Genomic DNA, 23,075 nt, shown 5'->3' with positions numbered 1-23,075 from the left:
CTCCCGCCGAGAGAGAGAGAGAAACCGAGACCCGGAGGGAGGGAGGAAGACGGTGGCACCGAAGGCGCCGGGCGGGACTGCCTGAGCGCAGTGCTCGGTGTGTGGGGAGGGAGGGGGAAATTTAAAAAAAAATTAAAACATTTAAATTAAAAAAAAAAAAAAAAAAAGAAGAAGAAGAAGTGAGGGAGGGGTAGAAGGAGAGCGCTTCAACTTTTTCTCTCTGTGTCCAGCAAGGTAAGGGAGCGGCGCGGGGCTTTGCTTCGCCTTCTCGCCGGTTTCTGTGAGCGGGTCGGGCGGCGGCGGCTCCGCTCGCCGGGTCGCGCTCGGTGTTGTCACCCCGCGGGGCGCAGCGGCGGCACCGGTGGGCTGCGGGCTGCCAGCGGCACCGCGGGCAGCGCCCCTTGTCATCGCCGGGCTGCGGGTGCCCACCCCCGGACGGGCTCCAGCCCTTTGTTACCGGCGTTTTGGTCCGGGGCCGGGGGAGACGTGACCCCGAGCCCACGGGGTAGGGTGGGGGTGGGAGAGCCTTGGCCGGGGGGCTGTGGGAGCAAAGCAGGCGCTGTGGGCGGACGGGCGGCGGGCAGCCGAGCCCGGGGGCGGGCGCGGGGGGTGCAGGTGGCTGTGGCGGAGAGCGGGCGGGCGGCGAGCTCCCTCCTCAGCCCGGCGCTGCCGTGCCCGCCGCCGCCGGCAGAGGGGGCTCGGCCGCCTCGCCCTCCGCGCCCGCGGGAGCCTTCGCCCGGCGTGAGGAGAGCCGGCCGTGGGCGGCCCGCGGGATGGGGTGTTTGGGGGCACTGCCGGACATGGGCAGGCTGGTTTTGAGGAGGAGAGGTCTCCTTCCCGGCCGTGGGGGGCTGTCCGTATGGCGAAGGGGCGGCGGTGCCCCCTGGATACGCGGCAGCCCAACGGGGGTCGGCTGCCCCTCGGGCCGTGTCACCGGCGGCCCGCTGGTGATGCTTTCACAGCGGTGGCGGCCGATCGGCAAGGCTTATTTGCTGCTGGGAAGTAAAGATAGAGGGGGAAGAAGCGCCCAGGATGGAGCCGGCTCCCCGCGGCAGCTGACAGATGTGCGCAGGGGCCGTGAGGTACCGCTGGCGTCTGGCCCTTCCCTCCCGGCGCTTCCCCGGGCTTTTCCGAAACCTCCGAAAGACGAAAACTTTGCGTGAACCATAGGATTTCGGCCAGCCCAGCGGGTGGGCCGAGGGTTGCTGTTTGTTTAGGCCCCAAGCCTGCAAATATTTATCCGTATTCTGAAATTTAGGAGTTATCAATTGTCAGATGCGTTTGAAGTGCAGGAGACTCCTTAAGTTAGCCGATGGAAAAATACTTCCCGTGTCTGCTGCTTGTCAGCGTGTTTGCTTTAAATACTCCGAAGATACAAACTTTTCTACAGAATTCCATTTGATTTTCTTTGAAACAGTGGCTCTTCCAACTTTTCCACTGACTGATATTTTAAGTATTAGTAAAATAATATTTCGTATTCTTCTTACTTCACTAATACCTTGTTACAAAGAGCTTTTTAAAAGACTGAAATAAAAGGCTGTTGAGAGGAAAGTGCTGTCTCTTATTTCCTGAGTAGGAATAACTGAAGCTTTATTTATTTATTTACCTTTATTACCGTTGTTTTAGCTGAGAGTGAAGCAAATAGGTGCATATTTCAGTTGCGGGTATAGTTACACATATGACTTCTGAGAAGACATCTAAGGCTTTCCACACTTTTAAATACTGTAATGCACACTTAAATTTGGTTTTTGTTAAGGGATATACCCTCTAAAAGAAACAAGAGTGTGTCTTATACTGATTGAAAAATTTATTACATGTGTGCTAGTGGGATTAAAAAAACAATCTTTACAAATATTAAACCTTATCCTGAAGAATATGTTTGTGAATAGGACAAAAGCACTTATGGAACTGGTGGATTAACTTTTTAAATACCCTTTTGCAAAGGAATAAGGATTTGTGAGGATTCTGAGAGCTGCTGAGAAATATTTAGTTATTTCTTATTTTTAGCATTTGTAGATTTTGAACATGTGCCTACTTTTTCTTATGTATTCTTGAGTATTTACAACAAAATGCTCAAGAAAGTCGATGAATAATGTTCAAAATGTGTTTACCTGTTTAAAGGGTTGGGGTCCAAGCCCTGAAAGTTATCTGTTAATACGTGTAACAAATACTTTGTATGTTTTTGCTTACTGTCGGTAGTGTTTGTACAAAACAAATTTTTGGCTAAGGTGTTTAACAGAAAAAAGAAACTTAATTGCAAAATCCAGTTTGTACATACTAGGAATTTTTATTAGTTGGGTTTGGCTGTAGATAATGTAACAATTAGAATTTTTGAGGGGTTTTTTTGGTAAGGCAGTTTTTAAGCTCAGGATGTAATACTAAAGGAAATAAGCAGTAATAGACAACCGGATTACCAAGATTTACTGGGATAATTAAAATATGTGAAGTTTAAGATCTCATGAGGGCATCACAGATGAAAGGAGAGGTGATCTGACCGTGTGAAAAGTTTGTCTAGAATTCAAAAAAGCACATTTGGTTCAAGGTCTTCTTAAACTCATAGCTATTGGCATTGATATTTGGCAGTTCAACAAGTCATGTCCAAAGTATTTTGCAGATACAAGGGAAAAGAAAACTTGGAATGTAATTTAGGACAGTCTAATTAGTTGTTATGGGATATAGAGAATGAAACAATCTTTTAAGGGAAATCTGTACTGTGAAGCCTGTCAAATTATGAATACTGGGCTGTTTATTCAATGTAAAACTAGATTCAATATAATGTCAAAAATATACTCTAGGAAATCTTATCACTGAAAGCTAAAAAAAAAAATTTTAAATGCATTTCTCTCTAATTTTCACTATTTCTAGGAAATCTGGAGTGGGCATAGGACTGTAAGGATTTTACTTTCCGTGGTGTAACCGATTTTGTAGTACCTTTCATTTTAAGCATTTTAGACTCGTTTAAAAAGTACTTTTATGCTTTGTGTGGTTCTGTACCATATGTTTTGTATTTAATTCTCTGAATGACTACTGAAGTGCAGCCAACTTTGGGTGAATGTGGCAACTGTTAACTAGCGCTTAGCAACAGTGCACAATAATCAAGACGGGAAGTGAGAAGAATACCGTGTCTAATTGAAACTACAGGGGGCATTTAGCTAGGTAGGACGTAATTAACAAAACATGGAGCTTGGACATGATATTAAGGCATCACGTCTTGACTTGTAAAAAAGGATTGTGAAATCATTAAGGTAAAAAATATTTCAGATTTTTGGCTTTGTGACTCAGATAGATAGCCTCTTTGAGATGTGTGCGTTTTTCCTAGTCCTGCATAATCATTTCTTGCACACAATGCAGAAGACTCATTTTCTTTTGCTTCTGAAACAGAATTGTGAGAAGGATGACTGTTGGGAAGACCAACAAATGAAGGAGTAATAAGCTGTGACATTCTGACAATCATGTCTTTTAGAGAATTAGTCCTGTGAACTAGAGTTCATTAGATATAGTAAGCAATTAAGATATCTCTAATATTCTGGAACAGATTACAGTGGCAGTCATAAAACAACACTAAATTTTTACAATTAATGTGTTATTTTCTCTGAGAATAATTGATTTTCTGCAAATCCTGTCTTGTCATTATTTTCCTTAAAGTGTTGAGAAAAGTATTGCTTGTAAGAATATGTTTCAAAAACACTTTTGCCTAATGTAATTTCAGTTTTATTTATTTAAAAATGCCAAACCTGATTATTTTGTTTCATGCTATTTTCTGTGTGGAGATACATTCATAGACGAATTTTATATCTTGTATATCCCAAATACATTTTATTTCTAAGAACTCTGAAAATATCCTTGTATAATTAGGAGGGAACTAGTAAGTTAAGTTTCAGTGAGTCATTGCAAAGGCTTATCTGCAACTGCGAGCAGGGCTAGTATAGCCTCTGTTAATGGATTTGAACTTGCAGGTAGGTAGTAGAGATGACCCAAAACCAAGGAGCCATTCTGTGAAGATGCTTGCAGTGGCAAACAATCAAGTAACATTAGATTCTTAATAATTAAATAGGATAATTAATGTTTGTATCATCCAGAAGAAAAAATACAGAGTGTATATTGGAGGAACATGTGGATGACAGTGTTTTTAATCACTGCGGGAACAGCCAAATTTTGTACACTGTTGTTGTTGGCTTGGAAGTAACAAATGGAACTATGGAGTTCTTATAGAAATGACAGACTGGATTGATGGGCTGAGGCCAATTGTATGAGGTTTAATCAGGCAAAGTGCCTAGTCCTGCACTTGGGTCACAACAACCCCATGCGGCGCTACAGCCTTGGAAAGAATGGCTGGAAAGCTGCCTGGTGGAAAAGGACCTGGGGGTGCTGCTCAACAGCAGCTGAACACAAGCCAGCAGTGTGCCCAGGTGGCCAACAAGGCCAGTGACATCCTGGCTTGGATCAGAAATGATGTGGCCAGCAGGACTAGGGTAGTGATTTTCCCCTTGTACTCAGCACTGGTGAGGCTGCACCTTGAATCCTGTGTTCGGTTTTGGGACCCTCACTACAAGAAGGCCATTGAGGTACTGGAGCGTGTCCAGAGAATGGAAATGAAGCTGGTGAAGAGTCTGGAGCACCAGTCTTGTGAGGAATGGATGAGAGAGGTGGGATTGCTTAGCCTGAAGAAAAGGAGGCTCAGGAGGGACCACCTCACCCTCTACAACTACCTGAAAGGAGGTCATGGTGAGATGGGGGTCAATCTCTTTTGCCAGCTGACAAGATATAGGACAAGAGGAAATGTTCTCATGTTCTACCAGGGAAGATTTAGGTTGGACATTGGGGAAAATTTCTCCATGGAATGGGCTGTTAAGCATCGTTAACAGGCTGTAAGGGAAGTGGTGGATTCACCATTCCTGGAGGTATTTAGAAGATGTGTAGATGTGACACTTAGGGACATGGTTTATTTGTGAACTTGGCAGTGTTGGGTTAATGGTTAGACTCAATGATCTTAAAGGTCTTTTTCAGCCTAAATGATTCTGTGATGTTAAAATGTGGTTTAGTTTGGATGACTCCTGAAGCCTTGTCAGGTGGTTTCTGTTGTCTTGCTCTGTCACACAGTAATGTCACAACTTGTGTGAAATATTTTTGGGACATGAGAGGCCATAAAGGATTGTGTAAATCACGGCTTTCAATGAATTGTATTTAATGTAATTCTCACTGAGTTAACATTAAGTTCCATGGCACTTCAGAGGTTTAAGAAAAAAAAACATAGATCTGAAAATTTTGCATCATATACTGTCAAATGCTTTGGTTAATTTGCATCTAAATTCTCTTTTTAGCAGTTATACTTCACTAGATAATAAAATATTCATAAAATACAAAAGATAGGAACAACCATATGTTGTGACATAAAATCACAGGAAGAGTAAAATGGTAGTGAGCAGCCTAAGTCAATATGACAAGATCTGATAGAAACCTTCAACTAATACTCCTCATGTAAGGTTTTGGAGAGGTTATTTTGAGGTAGTTTTTTGAACTGATGGAGCTATGAACAGCAAAACAGTGTGGGCAGACCTAAGATACTGTTACTTAAGAGATTACCAGACATCTGTTGCATTGGTTCCGTGAACAAGCCTGGAGTGACTGGTTTTATAAAATGCTGTGCAGAGATCCTTCTGTTCTGTCTCCTCTCTCCATCATTGTATGTAATTAGCTCTTTTCAAGACCCTTACCAGAGCACTTTGAAGCAAGTGAACAAGTTAGTTACTGAACGTAACTGCAGTCTGAAATACCCCCTATTAATAGTGGTTTTTTTCTTTTTTAAACGAAGACTTATCTCTACATCTCACCAAAAGTAATAGGACCTCCCTAGAACATAAAGTGTGAAATTGTTACTTCGATGGCTGACTATTTTCAGCTGTTGAACATTTTACTAGTACTTCTGTCTTTTGCACTGAGTCTGCTGCACATCCCTCTGCAGCACTGATTTCTCTGTTGAATGGCGTGTACAGCTCCAAAACTTCAGAGAAATAAGTAGCTTTCTTTGGAAGACCATGTTTTTCTGTAGAGCCATACTAATTTTACATTTGACTTCATAAAAATGTATTAGTGTGAATAAGAAACACTTTTTTCCTCTTACGTTCTATGTATTTGAGAGATATTAGGATTTGGCCCTGCCCCTTTCTTTTACAATGCTACCTCCAACGTCAAAACTTGCTAAGGAGAATTTTTCTGGGAGTTTGATAGTTAAAATATGCTTTTAATTTGGTAGAATTCTCTTTCGTGCCCCCTTTTATTTCTAGCTGCCTTTTAAAAGATAGAGATGGTTCACATGCAATTGTAATGCCAATGCTCAGTGAGCCTGTGTATACTCAGAGTTGTATGGTCCCTTGTTGTGTTATCAGTCGAGAGTAATTGAGCAAGTAGAGTGCTTGGAAACCGCTGTGTGCCTGATCCTCCACAATCTTCCTAGTAAAGAGGAAATAATCTCTTCTTTAGAAAGCGAAGTGTGTCACAGTATTCTGGCCTTAGTGAGATCCAAGCTCTTTGGAGCTTTCTCCATCATACCCCCTTCAGAGAGATGCTGTACTGGTAAGGGAGAGCAGATCCAAAAAGCTGAGTTCAGCTGCTTCTGGTGATGTAAGGAATCTGGGCAACCACTTCTTTACACTGGCATCACTGGTGAAATGGGGACATTCACAGCAGTTTTATGAGCATTACTGTTGCCTACCCATGCTACTGATGTCACAGAATGAAGAGCATCTGCGAGAAAACCTCATCTTGATGACTGTCAGTTCAGGATTTGCAGAGAGCCAAGTGCTCCATTTCCTGTCCTGAGCCTTGTGTCCTTCTACTGCTGATTCAGTATTTTGTTGCTGTTAGTTCTCTACTTACTCTCTCCTTGGTGATACTGTGTGGTTGTAACATGTTTTACAGTGTACGATTGCATCTCAGTTTTGCCATTCAGGAGAACAAGCTCTACTTTTACTGCTACAGATGATCCTGCCTCATTGATCATCTCCCTGTGGCTTGCCAGGAAGCCTCCCAGATACTGCATTGCTTTGGAGCATTAGGTGGCTTTATTCTCCTGCCCTTTTACACTTTCAGTCCACTTGGAGAACAGCTGTTTCATAAAGGAAGCTAAATCTTGTAATTTCTTTAAACCACTTACATAGAATCAAATTCTTAATGCAACTAGGTGATTCCTTTGAGAAGACTGGGAAGTAGGTCTTGACCTACTACATTGCACTGCACCAAGAAGAGGGAAACAGCTTCCTGCCAGTCATATTATATGTGACATTTAAGAACATGGTTGTTTCCTATTCTCATAAAAATACTTTCAAATATTTATTTGTAGATGAAATGTTAAGACATTGTTACTCTTCCTAATCTTAGTCTCTTAAAGGGAAATTTCTGACTGTGAGAACAGTAAGAAATTAGGTGGATTAGCCAAGTGATCAGTACCATCCCACAGAGGAGCAATTTTGAAGAAAAACCTAAGGAGAAGGGAGGGAAAGGCAAAGCCATCCAAGAAGACTTTAATGCCTTGGATAGAGACACACAGAACTACCAATGGGGTATTTAAAGCAGAAGTTCAGAGTGAAAAATGTGCATCTCCTCACAGTCCTTTTTGCAGCAGTTTCAGCAAATTTTGGAGGTTAGTTCCTGCCATTTTTTTTTTTCATTAGGAGAGTCAGCACGTGGTTTCCAAGACTCTTGAGGAGGATGAAGAGGACTTGCCTGCCACATTGTTATTTCACCTTTTTCCTCCAAGTCCACAACCATGGTTACAGCAGATATGGGAGGCAAGGAGGATTTCAAGGGCAGGAAGATTAAAATATTAGCTGTTACAAGTTTTTGTGTCAAGAGCTATGGAATATTTCCTATGAAATGACAGGACATTTAAACACACAGGGGGTTTTTTTGTTTATAGCATTAACTTAGTAATGTTTTTCTTTCTTACTGTATGCCTGTGAGTGTTTTGGGTGCTACATGGGAAAATACATGGGCAGTTGCCTCCTCCAGAAACCTTCCAAGCTGTAGATTTGACAAACTAGAGAGGATAGTGTGTATATTTGTACATGTACACATACATATATGTGTATATATGAAAGAGAAATGGACATGCTGGCATCTAATATAACACTGGTCAAGTATCTTAATGGGTCTTTAAATGATTCTTTTTCTTTAATGATTGATTGGCTGAGATGGTTTATACTGGTCTGAACTCTAACGTTGTGTTCACACTTTGCCTTTATAGACCAGAAGTTGTTAGTGTATAGAAGATGTGCCATTAATAATGTTATTAAAAACAGTATGCCTTGGAAGATCTTAAACAAAGGCCATCGCCAAAAAAAACCCACTTTAATTTTAAACAGCAGATGTGACCTTGTGGCAGAAAAGCCTGAGAAGGAAGGAAAAATAAAAGGCATTCTTCTGGCTGCTCTCAGATATCATAATGAACAGAGTCTGCTTGCTGACTGTCCAGCTTGGTTGTTTAATTGAGAGATGCCTGGTGACTGTGCAGATGGATGCTCAATTTTCATCTACAGCAAAGCTGACTGGCTTTCTGTCAAGCTTGGCTTTGGGGTGATTCCAATTGTCATGTGGATTTGGTGTAGAAAGAGGGAGGTTGTATTTGAGATAGGGGTTAAGCACTCCCCTAGACAGTGCAGTGTAGGTTTTCAGCTCCATTTGCTGTCAGTGTAGTAAATCCATTTCTGATTATGTGCTAAGTCCAGACAGATTAACTGCTGAGTTGAACTTGTGAAGTTGCATATGTGTGTTGCCAGAGTTCCTTCTGCTGAAAAAGGCAGATCTACATAACCTGTAGGTTCAGAACAGTTGAAAATTCATCCTAACATTGTTGCTTTGATGTCTGATTGAAAGCAAAAAAAAAAAAAAAAAAACCAAAAAAAAACCGAACAAAAGAACCAGGTTTGCATCACTGTGTTTAAAGGATGCTGTCCCAACAGTGTTATAAATAAGAATTGGATCTGGGACTTATTTCAGTAAAAGACAGTATTCTTCCAGATGCTTTTCAATTGAATTTTCCTGTGAAAGTGGGCTCAACTTTGAATTCAACAACATGCAGTTCAGGCTTTTAGGGCTGAAAAAGAGAGGGGAATGCAACAGATGCTGCATAGTTTTGATACTTCTGATGTCTGATGATCCTGGTATCATAAGCTTGTGTTCTCTGTTCTGATTCACTGTATAAACAAGTACGGCACGAACCTCAGTGTATAACCTTGACATGGCTGGATCTTTGCTTTGTAGGTCCCAGTGGTTTGTCCAAATTGCAAAAACTGCATATTGAGAAACAGTAAAGTATTTGCATTGATAAAACATTTAATTTTCTTTGAGAAAAACTGTTTTGTGCCTCAGCCTTTTTATTTCAAGAAAGAGACCTTTAGTTCTTGTTTCATTGTAGTCTGAGAACTACTGAGAATCTCACATTTAGATTTGACAGGGTAATAAGTCAAAACTATCAGTGCAGATCAGCCATGAACCAAAATAGACCAGAATAGTGTGTTGATTTCCAGTGTGGCCCTGCAAGAGTATGAGATTGGACTGGTTGATCTTCAGAGATCCCTTCCAACCTGAATTATTCTGTGATTTTTGTTGTTTGTTGTAAAGTGGGGCAATACAAAAACCATAAAACTTGGCAGTGTTCCCTATTGGTAAGATACAGCTTCCTGAGACAATTCATCTGGCACAGTGATTTTGCGAAGATACTCAAGGCATTGGCTAGTGGCAGCATGAACTGTTTTGATAACCTGCTTCCCACTGTCTTCTTTCTGGTCATTTTTTCCACTGTGTGCCAGATGTGCTTTCTGTATATTGTCAGAAATTAATGCTGATTGCAGATCCAGTCGCACACATCAGTGGAGGGGCCCTCTGAGTTCTGCTGCTGACAGCTCTCTGCTGGTCTTGTCATGTTAGTTGATGGCAACACAGAAATGGTCTGGTGATTGAGGCATTGCTGGGCACATGTTAATAGGAAGGCTGCAAAGCTTGAGTGATTCTGTGAGAGGTTGTTTGGCCTGTCTGGGATGGAAGATTGAGCATCAAAGGGTAATAACGATACCTGGTAGATTGACATTGTTGCATTGTCTAAAATCTGTCTGTCTAGATTATTGCTCATAATCAAACATTTTGCTCTACGAAAACTTGAAATAAGCCCATTATTATTACTTTTAAACCTTTTTCAGGACTAAAATAAAGCATGCATTAAAAGGAGATATTTGTTTGTTATTTCAATCAATTGCTTCTACTTCTTATTTTGTTAATTGGTGAGGTTTGGGAACTGGAGTTCTCAGTGACATGCCCTTGAGCATCTTTCTGATAATTGAGTTGCATGTGTGTCCATATGTTTTGTATTTCTGGACATAGTGGTTCTTATGTGATGATTCAGTGTGTGGGTAGCAGTTTTGCTCTAGCTGCCATGATCTAGCTGAACATGCTCCATGTGTAGAGGAAAAACAGCCAAGTGTGGAAAGAAGAGGGTTATGCTTTTTGGTTCCAGTTATGAAGAGAGGAATAGAGTCTGGATGATAACATACCTTTTCGTGCTCCAAATGATTATCTGAATAAATTGTGAGGAATTGAGGTTTTACAAAAAAACAAGAGGGAAAGAACTAGAAATTGGCAACTGCATGTTGAATGTTCTTTGAGAAACTCCATCTTAGGAAGAAGTTGACTGGCAAGTTAACAAGGGTCAGAAAGCATAACTGTTTTATGATTCATAACTAATCCTTTGCCCCAAGGACAGAAAGTGTATTTGAGACCATATGCCTGGAAGGAGGTTGGCTTCAGGATAAATTCATTAAAACAAATCTGTCCTACCTGTTCCAAAGTGCAGTTCATGTTGAGAGGGACTGATAAATTTCTCCTTAAAAAATGCATGTTGAAAATGAGGTCTATTCTGTGTGTTGTCACAATGTCTTTCGATCTGGAATAAATCACATTAACTGTGTTTCTTTCAGCCAGTGTGCAAATATAAGAGAATACACTGGTGAATCTTATGTCCATACTGTCATTTTGTGTGCCAGGAAAAATAGCCCCAAACTATGAATACATAAGGAGAAAATAGTTTTAAGAGAAAGGGCCTCTTTTGAAATAGGTTGATATCAAAATGGTGAGTAAACAGTTAAATGCAATGTCACCATATAGCCTCATGAAGGATAATGTTCAGATTGAGATTTTTTTTGTTTTGGAAATGAGGCTGGCAATGTTCTATTTGCAGTTATTACTGACTTACCTATCCCTGATCTTTTGTAATTCCTTCTCTGTTTCTACAGATAAACTTATTTTTACTTAGCAGAAGTTTTAACTGAAGATCACTGTTCGTTATCATTCTATTCCTATTCCTAGGAGAGGAGGACTATTATGATTTTAATAAGATTTTTTTATTCAATTCATGTTTGGGTCCCACTTCTGCTACTACTGAATTACTTGTTATTGAGAAAACATGTTTTTGTAACTTTAGCTTAAGCTTGATATGTCTGACCAGAGCAAGTCAGAGGTAACTGAAGAATATTCTCATGTTCCGAACACAGCCAATTGCTATTATGTTCCATGGCAAAAAAGATGGGGATTTGTTTGGATCACTTACAGAGACATGCTTTTTTTTACTGAAGAATGGCTTAGTTCAAGGTAAAGAGTCAAGTTAAAGTTAATACAATAATAGACTGAGTTAGAAGACTTAGAGTTCTGAACTAACAGTTCAAGAGCTAGAGAATCTAAAGAAAATCTCTTGTGATTTTTCTAAGAAAAAGATACTGGAAAACAGGTTTCTCAAACCTCATTTAATAGAATCGTGGAATCATTGAGGGAAATTTGAGGTAAACTTGTGTCCCTTTACATTTCAACCAAAAAACGTGCGATGTATCGAGGGATTCCACCTTGGCCAAGGAATAAGGAAGTTCCTTTGGTCACTGAAAAGCATGACAGTTTACTTAAGAGGGGAAATGGAAACAACCTTCCTTTCCCATCTTAGGTGGTTATCTCTCTCTTACCATGGCAAAGCAGTGTAAAGGACATACATGTGAATGTAGGAGAAAAAGCCTATTCTAAAACTATGATAAATGCCTATGCAAAATTACAATGTAGATTTTTCTCCTGGATAATGGTCTATATACTAGCATGTAAAAAGTATGGGACTTTTGTTGCCGTGGTACATTTCGTGCCATTTACACTGATGTTCAAAAGAAACAAAACCCCTGTATTCCGTAATTCATTTAATGTTAACGAGAAATTACTAACATGCATTAGAGAAGCATTGTAGGTCCGTGTCTTATTTAGTCCAATTCTGACTGTGTTAGAAAAACAAGTATATTTATTCCTGAAGAACTCTGGGATAACTATGATTGCCTGCCTGATCAGAGAGACTCATTTTGGTAAAGAATTGGATTTCAGCTACAGGTCTCTTGCTAAGCTGTGAAGAGGCCAGGAAAAACAGCTGTAAAAATGTTGATGTTGGCCATGAATTTACATAAATAACAACTTGCTTTCCTTTGAATGCTCAGGGTGATATTACAATGTGGACGTGGGTCTGCAGAAGATCTTGTTACTTCTACATTCTGCCACTGAGAAATGGCACATGGCTTCTACATGCCTCAGTTTCCCTATCTCTAAACCAAGGGCGGTGTTTGTCCTGGGAGTTTTTGAAGCACTATATGACAGTAATGATTTGCTCTATGGCTGAGCCTAAAGGGTTCTGAGTTCAAGTCTCCTGGTCAGATTTATGCTTCTGTCAGTAAGCTTTAGATCTCAAGGAACAAATTGTGTTCTTGTCATACGTACAAACAGTTATTTTGCTTTTGTGTTCAAACCTTCTGCTTAATTTCAATCAACTTAATTTCAGTTAATTGAATTTAAACATCACAGTCTCCGGTTTCCCTGTGAGAACTGTTTGCCATTTGTAGAGAGCCAGGGCAGAGTCTCCACTGAGGTGGCTTTGCAGTGAAATGGATTCAAAAGTCCAAGGCCCGTCCAAGGCCCTTGGTCAGTTCAGCAGCCCGTGGCCAAGGCTCTGTTTACCCACCACCGAGGTGCTAAGGGGTATCTGTGTTGGTGTTACAGCAGCGTATGAAATACCCAGTGAAAATAGCCTAGGCTGTGCCTCGCAGTAGGTCTTCAGCTGGTTAAAGCAGGTAATAGCTGAGGAGAGAGTAAATAAAGCCTTTGCAGACCACATGCTGTCACAACCTTTCCCCTCCCCCCATACCCTCTCTCCTCTTTTTTTTTTTCTTTTATTGGCCATATGTTTTAGTAGTCTAAGTATGTGTCAGTGGTAATCCAGGCTCTGCGCTTTTAAAGGATGATTACCCAGTTTGTTGCCGAAGTGAGACTTTTTCTTCCTCTTAATTTTTGTGAGGGTTGTAATTGTAAACCTTTTTTTTTTTTTTTTTTTTAATTTTGTTGCAGATTACTCTTTGTATGGCTAAATTTAACTCCATCTGTTTTTGCAGACTGCTGGTCTGTTTCCAGTTTGTATGATAGGGGGGTCAAGCAAACCGGTTTGTTCTCTGGATGCTAATCTGAATTTCAGAGTCGCTGTCCTTCACCCCCGGGCTCTGTTCCCCTCCCCCTCTTCCCTGCTTTCTGCACACAGCCTCTTCGGGTCTCTTTCTCCCCTCCATTCCCCATCACACTTCTTTCTTCCCCAGTCTTCCAGAACAGTGAATTTTGATTACCCTTTCCTACTCTTCCCATACTCCAATTGTCACTTAAGGTGGTTGATGTACTAGATAATTAATGCTCTGAAAATTCTAATGGTTTGAAAGTCCTCTGGTCTGTATGCTATATTAAAGATAACCACAGTGCTTTTTTTTGGGAATTAAATTTTATGGATTTTTAGGAGTTAAAGCAAGTACAGCATTTCATGATGAGTTTTAAAAAATTATAACCTCTCTTGTCAGAGTGTGATGAGGGTCTGTTGGTTTTATATGAAATAGTCATCGAGAATTCCCCTCTTTGGGGCGTCATTTCTCAGGTCTCCAGTGAACCTTGGCCGAACACAGAGGGGTTTCTAACTAGCACTGGATCCCTGCTTGTAACCCAGCTTCAGGGTAGCTCTCATAGCATGGTTACAGTTAACCTCCTTTTTGCCTTAAAAAAGAGAAATATGTCTAGAGGGCATGCAGAAACACGTTGTCATCACAGGGAATAAACCCTCCTACCTGTTATGTGGAAAATAAACAAACCCACAAACGTACCGCCCTACTAGATTGAAATGTATGTGTGTTGGGGAGGAGGGGAATAATACGTAGGAAAAGATTTATGCCTTCCTTTGGGCTGTTGCTTGGTAACAGAAAATGCCTCTTAAGCCTATTTTTGGAGAGGGGAGGGGTGAAACTTGATTCAGTGACCATCTGTCCCAAGCTGGTTGATTTCCTGTTGAGCTCTCCTTTGTTTCTGTCAAACAATTGATTCTTACCCTTTACAGATAAGAGTACTGTTGGTGACATTGCCCTGAATCAGCAGGTTGGCTTGTGGCAACCAAAAAACAGACCTATTAATTTTAATTTTCTTTTTTTAATGTTTAAGGGATTTTGGTTTTTCTGAGGCTACTAACTGTGGTTTTACTGGGGTTTATTTATCTGTGTTGTGGTTTGGGTCTTTGGTTTTTGTTTTCTTTCCTCTTGGGAAATGCCTGCATTAGAGAAGGCAAGTGTAATAAATGTAATTGAAACATTTTTAAAGAAGATATAATAAGACATTTTTTCAGCCTGAAATTGTTGGGAAAAAGCAGCCATGGTTTTGAGCCCATTAAACCTTGTGATGGTGGGGGGGAGCAGAAGTTAATTGAAGTTACTATTGAAGAAATCCCCACTGTTTCTGTGAAAACAAAACCCAGATTCTTAATTACAAATGGAATATTTGCTATTGTTCTTGCTTAATTGTCAGAAAATCATTCTCTGTTTGAGTACCTCCTGATGCTTGCTTAGTGGTAGGGTGATCAGTAGATTTGAATTCAGATTAGTTTTAAGTCATCTGTTTTATTAATGTTGCAGAAGCCCATATTTTTCCACAAAAGCAAGAGTGTTTTATGCATGCAAGGTACAAGGTGCACGCACATGAAAACCTCTGTGTCCTCTGTAGCTGTGATTATTTATTAAGCATTCTGGTACCATTATCTTCCCTGCCCTGAATTTCACTATTCAGAGAAGCAGTTCATAGTTCCAAGTATCTGATAAGGGAAAGTAAGGCATGTGTGACACAAGGAGACAGGTAATATCTGCCAAAAGATAGTGAAGTTCCCCAGTGAAATAGGAAAATCATGATCACTGTTATTTCCTTCAGTCAGTGAAACTCTTTCCAGGAGCATTTACACAATGCTGTGTTATGGAGGAGTGTGAGAAGGAAAGACCTTCCATACAAATGTCTTGGCATCTTACAAGTCTTTGCTTATTTGAGTTTAGCCTACTTGTCACTCAGAAGATGAAATTTGGAGGTAAGTCCCAAAAGTCACTTCACAGTCTTGAAGGTGTTAGAAAAGTTAATTTCCTTTTCTCTTCTATTTTTTCCCACATGCTTTCCAGATTGCTTTCCACAGGCAGGAGAGCTGCTGTCTGCAGCTTTCCAGCATGATCCTGGATGTATGTGGGATTCAGCTCTTTTTGAATTTGGTGGCAAAGTGCCTACTGAACATTCATTTTCTGAAGTGTTGGGTCAGGGATACTTGTCAGATTTTTGTCCTATTAAGAGAAAGTTGCATCTGTGATTTAATAAGGAAGGTTCATGTAAAACCACGTGAACGAGAAGGAGCCTGCGTGACAGTGCTGTGGCTCGCTGGTCGATCAGCCCTTGCGTCCTCCTTGTTGGTTGCCCATTTCCTCATCCCACCCTCAGCCTTTTCCCCCTGTTTTGCTGCTGTTTGTTTGGCATATGCTGGGATTTGGCAGAGGAACTTATCCACTTAAAAAATGACGTCTTTTTCTAGGTTGCTTTTTAGAGCGGTGAATCCCTTGATCTAGTGCAGTGTAACACAATAGGGTGGAAGTGATCAGTACTGAGTAGATTTTGTTTTTTCCCAAATCATTAATGTCAAATATACTGTGAAGTCTTTTTAAACATGCATCCTCTGTTAGGTAGAGAAATCCTACTTTGGGATTGGTTTGGAAATTTTGTAAACTGGACAAGTGTACAGACGTCGCTTCTGTAAAATTAATTGAATGTTCATATGTGCTACTTTTTGCCCTTCTTTTGGTAGAAAGTGATAGGTACCACCAACATGCCTTTTGGGTATTTTCGGTCTGTTTTGAAATTACACTGAGATCAAAAAATCACTTGTAGAACTAGTGCTAACTAGGTTGATATTGGCCTGGGAGCTTAAACTTGGCAGTGAAGGAACTGTTCTGAACTGGTTTGAGTACTGATTAAATTCTATTTCTTCCTGCAGAATGAGTTTCTGTAAGATGAGGAAAAAAACCCAAGAACTTGGGAATTTTATTTCAGGTTTGAAAACCCTGTTCTAGATATTTAGAACACGTTTTTGTATCTGGCAGAGAGAAACTGATGAGTGGTTGTTCTGATCCAGGTTTTTTCTATTCCCGTAAAGGAGCATTACTAAGGTGTATAGCTCAAGTTGTAGGGAACTGACAAAAAGTCCAGTTCTTTCAGCATCTGGGGAAAGCAGCTGAGTTCATGGTGTGTGTAGATGACAGAGCAGTGTGAATACAGGCCTGCACTTATCTTTGTGCTTTCTCTGCTTGGGTTGTACTGTACTTCTCCCATTAGAACAGGTCTGGTGTGTCCTTTGTTCCCAGATAAAAGCATCTACAGATCTGCCAGTCAGAAGGCATAGCACCTGTGGCTTGCTTTACAGACAGGAGGGCAGTAATTCTAGAAAGGGAGGTCTGTACAAGACTGGTATCTGCTTGCATTCACCTTCTCGTGTTGCTGCTACAAGGATGGAATTATTTATGTGTATTTTTTCCCTTCTGAATGCAGTCAACCAGAGTCAGAGGAACTCTATTCAGTGTCAGAGTGCTGGGCAGGGGTTTTCTTTCTGGAAGGGTAGCACAGGGGTAGGGTCATGATAACTGCTTTTCATGTATGCTCTTCACGGATGTCATTGTTACAAGGTTCCCATTGCAGTTCTGACCCAGCCTCCATTTACAGAACTGTGTCATCCTTAATACCAGTTTGAGAAATCTTCCTCTCCTGTGATAAAAAGGCCTGTTTGTGGTTTGAAGGACAAAGTTTGGACACTGTAACAATGTTACTCTTTTCACCCCAGCCCACATCCCCAACTCCAAAATCACCTGCATCAAAGCTGAAAATGCCAAGCTTCCCTTCTTGTAGGAAGGTCTGGCCATCAGCACCACTGACAGGCTTTCCAGGGAATAAGTGCAAAGCAAAGGTTTTCAGGAAGCCCTCTGTTTCCAACAAATAGCTTTCTGAAGCCACAAAGTTGAAACTTTGACTTTGGGGAAAAAAACCAGAACAAACCCAAACACACGTCCTCACTGGAGTTACATGGCCGACTATGTCATAGCCCATTACAGCCCTCTTCTGTGTTAGAAGTTATTGCTCGGGTAAACACTCACCTTTAGAAGAGCTCCGGGCCTTGGGCGTACTGGGCTGCTCTCGTCCTTTAATCTTTGCTTTATGTTGAGTTGGCTACTGGCTCATCTGCTCCACTTAGGTCACTTCTGGAAGCTTTATTTACTTTTCACTCTCTGGAAGTGTGTTGCAGAAGAACAGTTGTTATGGTCCCTTCTGCCCTGTGGTCTTCCAGTCCTCTAACGTGCCTATTAGATAATTGCTGTGGGTGATGGGACTGATTAATAGTTGGCAGCACTCTCTGTAAAAGATTGAAATTTCTGGGGCTGCTTGTGACTGCTGCTTTAGCAGTTTTTTCATCTTCTGCATTAAAGAAGTGGGATTCAGGGAGAATGTTCATGATGGTTAGATGAAATGGACTGATTTTAAGTTAACTTTGGTTCCATTTCTGCTTCTTCACTGTAGAATCTTTCTGGGTGTAGATACTGCTGGGAGAGAATCTGCCTTCTTCCTTGCTGGAGGAACCCTTTCAACGGCTGGCCAAGCAGTGGCAAGCAAGCCAACTCTGCTCAGGTTGGCAGTCAAGGCTATGCCAGGCCAGACAGAAACTGTGTGTGCCACCAGTCTTAAAGAAACAAAGCAAGGTGGGGTAGATTAGAGGGAAGCTTGGAAAGAAATTTTTTTATTATATATGCAGACTCATGCCTGGTTTTAATAATATTCTGAATTTTGTTTGTATACTAAAGAAATTAATTTAAATAAATCTTTTTAGGAAACTTTTTTTTATTTCTTAGAACTTAGAATTTCCTCTCACATCCTTTCCTCCTAAGAAATATTTTATGGTTGTGCTTATTTTTCCTCGTTGCCTAGAGAACTGAGCCACCAAAAAAACCCGAGCAGGTGGTTGACCTGAAAGCTGGACTTCTGAGGCCTAAGCTAACGTCTCAAAACCTGGGATGGCCTTGCTTCTGCATATGTCTGAATAAAATGTTCTGTTTCGTAACCTGCTGGCTCATTGCTGTTATGGATGTCCTTACCATTGTAGACATGAGCTTGTTTCCCACTCAGGCACTCAGGAATGGGGAATAGCAACTCCTTCATATATATATATACAAAATGTTTGAGTGTATCATGCAGAAAGTGTTCTTCCATATATAAAATACATATATATTCCATATATAGTAACTGATTTGGTTTAATCTAGGTATTCTGTTTGCTTTAACTTGGAAGTTGCAGCTGCCTGGAGATACACTGCTGTTTTGCTCTATAAGCAGTACTTTGAGGGTGTAACTTTGGTGTTTATTAATGATGATATTCATATGATTAATATGATCCAATGTAGTGTAAAAAAAAAAAAAAGACAATCTGGACTACTGCATGTGAAACAAGTGTTGCCACAGTGTGGTACTACTTTATATATGTATGTAAATGACTGCAGAAGACTGCAAATATGTGGAGGCTGTAGCTCTTGCATATATCAGTGCTGTCCTGGAATGGTAATTTCTGTGAATGGAAAAGAAATACTTTATCAGTTGAAAAAGAAGTGAACCAATGTAAGGCAAGGTAAGGCTAGTGTCTCTGAACTACAGTCTTTTCGATGTAAGTATTTTTGTCATCACATGATGACCAAGTAGGCCATTATTTTTACTTTTTTTTTTCTTTTTTTAATCCCCTCCTGAGCAAAAGTATGTTCTTTTCCTTCCTTCTGTTTTCCTCACAAGTTTGAGTTTCTTGCTCATTTTTCCAATGGTTTTAACTGGAGCTTTTTTCCAGATTGTTTTCCCAAGTGACTAGATAGCAGCAAAGAGTAATGGGATGGACCTAAAATTAAGCCAGCTAAAGCCAGCAGTTGGGAGATCTTTGTTCTGTTCTATCTTGACCACAAGACTCCCAACAGACATTGATGGGGGTGGGGCAGGGATCTCAATTCTTTATCTTCAATTTCTTTTCCTCCTCTATGAGTAAAGTGTAAATATAGTATTACTTAAATGAACAGCTAAATTCTACTTAGTGTTAGTGTTGAATTAACATACTTCGTAAAGCCTGTAAATAAACTGTAGGTTTATGAAAATATCCTGGGAAGCTATGTTGACTTTTTATTTTTCTTGCAGTATGCTTGTTTAAAGTGAATTAAGTCCCATGAAAGTGGCTCTTCATTTTACTCTTCTTTTTGGAATGCAATTTATTAGTGATATCCAGAGGGGTCAGCAGCATAAATAATGTTTGTTTCGAGGCTTGTTGGGTGCAAAGGAGGGGGGTTCATAGCGAAAAGACCTGTTTTGTTTGGTGTGGCTGATCAGGAGTGAGGCTGGAATTGCTCATAGTTGTCATTCAGGTTTTGTTTCAAAGTCCAAGGACCTACTGGGAAAAACAAAAAGCTAATGAAAGCTGACTGTATTTCAACTCAAACCCTGTGGAATCCAGAATGATGTCCTGACACTCCTCGTATTCTTATTCTCCTGCATTCCCATGGTTACTAAGGTAACAGGTTTTTAGAGGCTTTACATCTTCATTGTCAAGTATTTGCTACACTTATTGTTGCTGTTTGCAGATTAGGGCAATTTAAAGAATGCCTTTTGAAATGGGGACCAAAAAATACAAAAAGAAATATAGTAGAAATAGATGTAATTAATCAATTACCTTCTCTTGTTTAAATTTTCACTGCTACTTATCAGAAGCTACATACAAAATGTCACACTGGTTTAGTGCTGGGATTTTAGGCATGGGAAAATGCTTTTTTAAGGCATGTCCATTACAGAACTCTGAATACAGATGTGAGGAGTACCAGATGTGACTTAGTGCCTTTTCTGACAAGAGAATCATGGATAAATTGAAGTTCGTATTTGCATCAGGGTATTGCCTCTCTGCTCATAGTACATATGAGACAGTTACCTGAGTCTTGTAAGCTGTGTTACTGCATCTATGAAATCGTACTTTAAAAATTAAGCATCTGGGGAAAATTAGGAAATGATGTTTTCTAACAAAATTTGGCTTCATGCAGAACTCTTGTAGTCAAACACACTTATTGATGCTCCTCTGTGTCCATTTAGCTCAAGCAGAAACGTGATTGTTCACATCTTCCCTGGAAAACTTGGAGATAGTCAGACTTGTAAATATATTCCAGGAATATGGCATTTGATTTAGTACCTGCTGGCTTCTTGAAAGTTAGTGCGTTGCTGCAACAAACATCTTTGGCATCTGTGCTAGGAGAACTGTTTTTTAAAAAATTGGTGTAAATGTTGACTCTTGAATGTAGTGAGGTCTTTACGATAATTTGTGCTGTGTGGCAGAGTTATGGTATGTAATGAGTCCTTTTTGCCTGACAGAAATGAAATGTTTCTAGTTGAGAATAATCCTGCCAGACCAAATACAGGTGTTGTTCTCCCTGTGTGTCTTTGAAATTAGTCTGTTGTCATATAATCCAGAGCCCTTTACTGGACAAAATCACGTAGTGGGTGAGATCCCCATGCTGCTGAAAAAAATCACCACCAGTGTTCCTGCTGCCTTTAATTAGGCAAGACTGAGAGTATGCCCTTAGATTACTTTCTTTATAAAAGTAAGTTGTATAATACAACTTTATTGCTGCTCATTTGCAGCTAAATACAGTTTCTTTGGAGTCACAAGCAGGAGGGGCCCTGTTGAGCACCATTTTATTACAGTTTTGCAGATGCTGCTGACAGTGGTTTGTGCTTAGCCAGGCAAGTATTTACCCATGTTGGTTACGACTCTCACTACACCCAATATCAGCAAGAGGCAACTTTCTTGAGGAAGGCAAGACTTAGGAGGCCAGTGTGCAGACAAGTACAGAGCAGATTACCCCAGAAAAAGAGAGGTAACAGATGGGTGGCTGACGCCACAGGGGTGAAGCCAAATGCAGGCTGAATTACTCCCTGCAATGAAGGACAGAAGGTGCTTGGCACGCGTCTCTCACAAATTATCATTTTTAGGTGTTTGTAGGGAAACCTTTAATTTGATTAGGTCCTTTTCTTAACAGTTCTGCACTTGTGGTCGTTACATTGCCCTGGGCAAAGATGTGATTTGACATCAAAATGTCTGTCAATATTTAGCTTTATAATAAGCTGTTTATAATAAGATTTAAATCTTCCTGATACATACAAAACACTGAATGAAGGACTGTATATGCATGTATGAAAATATGGACAGTTCTGTGAGGTTACAGAAGGAAAAGTCATCTTCTATCTCACTTAAAAATGTTTACAATGCATAAGAGAAATAAGGTATGCAACTCAAAAAAATTACGCCGTGTGCATAGAATTATAATTGTTTTATTAAATTTTGAATTTTGTTTTCACGATTCTTTTCAAACTTTTTTAAACCCGTTGTCACACTTTCAGTGCTTCTTTTATTTCAATATCCTGAAGGCTGTAGAACAAGAGGGAAAACAAATTCTTTATACCTTGTGAAGCTTTTGAGAACCAAAACTGCTAGTATTCAATGTGTTGTAAGCTTACTAGGGGTGCTTGTAAATTCCTTAGTTGAAAAAAAAAGTCACTAAAGTGTAAGCTTTTTAAGGACAGACTTGAATGTGGAAGGGTCCACAAGAACTTGTTTTTTAAAAAAAAAATAAACCAGAAAATTCAGACTACTCTTTCACAAACTTGAAATAATCATTGAAAGTTAATGTGGAAGGAGACTCTAGTACCCCTCTGGTAGAATTTTTCCATTCTGTAATTTGTACCTTCTTTTCCTGTTGGAGCAGGGATGAACACCCACTTGTCTCTAAGGTGCAGAGCCCGTCAGAGAAGTCCGGAGGGGTCCTCCACTATAGGGAGCAGGGAGGGTGTCAGAGTACTTTGTGTATGCTTTGGCATTCCAACTATAACCAAATATAATTTAAAAACTGGACCTGAAGGAATCCTTGCACTTTGTGAATGAAAACCAACCTTGCTTCTTCCTTTTTCTGCTACACCATCCTAAAAGCAGGAGCAAGTCTTGCACAAAAATGTAGTTTTCAATATATTTTTTTTTCTTTGATTCTACCTCTTCTTGTAATTTTAGCATGATTTTTATCCCTTTTGGTCAGCTTTTTCCATTATGTTTTTAATTTCTTCTGAAAACTTCTCTTTCATGATAATCTTAAGAAAGGAGTCTATCCAACAGAAACCTTTCTCTTCAAAATAATTGTTTTGGACAAACTGAAATATGTTAATACAATCATATGAAAGTTAAACTTCCATGAATCATTTGGGACGTGGTCTTGCCTTCAACGTGCTGGTCACTGAGATTCCAGGACATTCTACTAAGTGCTTCGTAAGCAAGGGTGCCAGCCTGGACAGTGAGTTTGAGATCAGAATTTTGCAACTTTGATTTAATTTTTTTGCTAAAATCTGTTGTTTGTTGTTGGGGTTTTGTTGTTTTTGTTGGTTTTGTTGGTTTTGTTTGTTTGGTTTTTAATGGATGATGTTTGAATGGCCTTATTTTTAAATAGCAGTCAGAAGGATTTAGTTGTTACATACCTTTAGATCTTTCAATATCCTTTAGTGGGGTAGAGTGAAAACAGAGAAAACAGGTGTTTGGGTTTTTTTTCATATAGTTGGGCGGTTAAAAGCAAATAAAACTTT

General features: G+C 40.1%; 1 protein-coding gene across 9 annotated transcripts in view; it reads left to right on the top strand.

Annotated features, from left to right (window-relative positions):
* Window positions 1–27: 27 nt before the first annotated feature.
* Window positions 28–23,075, top strand: part of GREB1L (GREB1 like retinoic acid receptor coactivator) — a 138,212-nt gene continuing 115,164 nt past the window's right edge. For 3 of the 9 annotated variants that reach the window (XM_064655402.1, XM_064655391.1, XM_064655361.1), the window contains exon 1: window positions 30–234. The gene's annotated coding sequence lies outside the window, so the exon portion shown is untranslated. Of the gene's footprint in view, window positions 235–23,075 lie in introns of all 9 variants that reach the window. The other 6 variants (XM_064655372.1, XM_064655351.1, XM_064655394.1 and 3 more) reach the window with 4 other exon arrangements.

This window comes from Pseudopipra pipra, chromosome 1 (genome assembly GCF_036250125.1).
Source record: "Pseudopipra pipra isolate bDixPip1 chromosome 1, bDixPip1.hap1, whole genome shotgun sequence".
NCBI lineage: Eukaryota > Metazoa > Chordata > Aves > Passeriformes > Pipridae > Pseudopipra > Pseudopipra pipra.
Note: the sequence above shows the minus strand (reverse complement) of the source record. Positions and strands in the feature narration are given on the sequence as shown.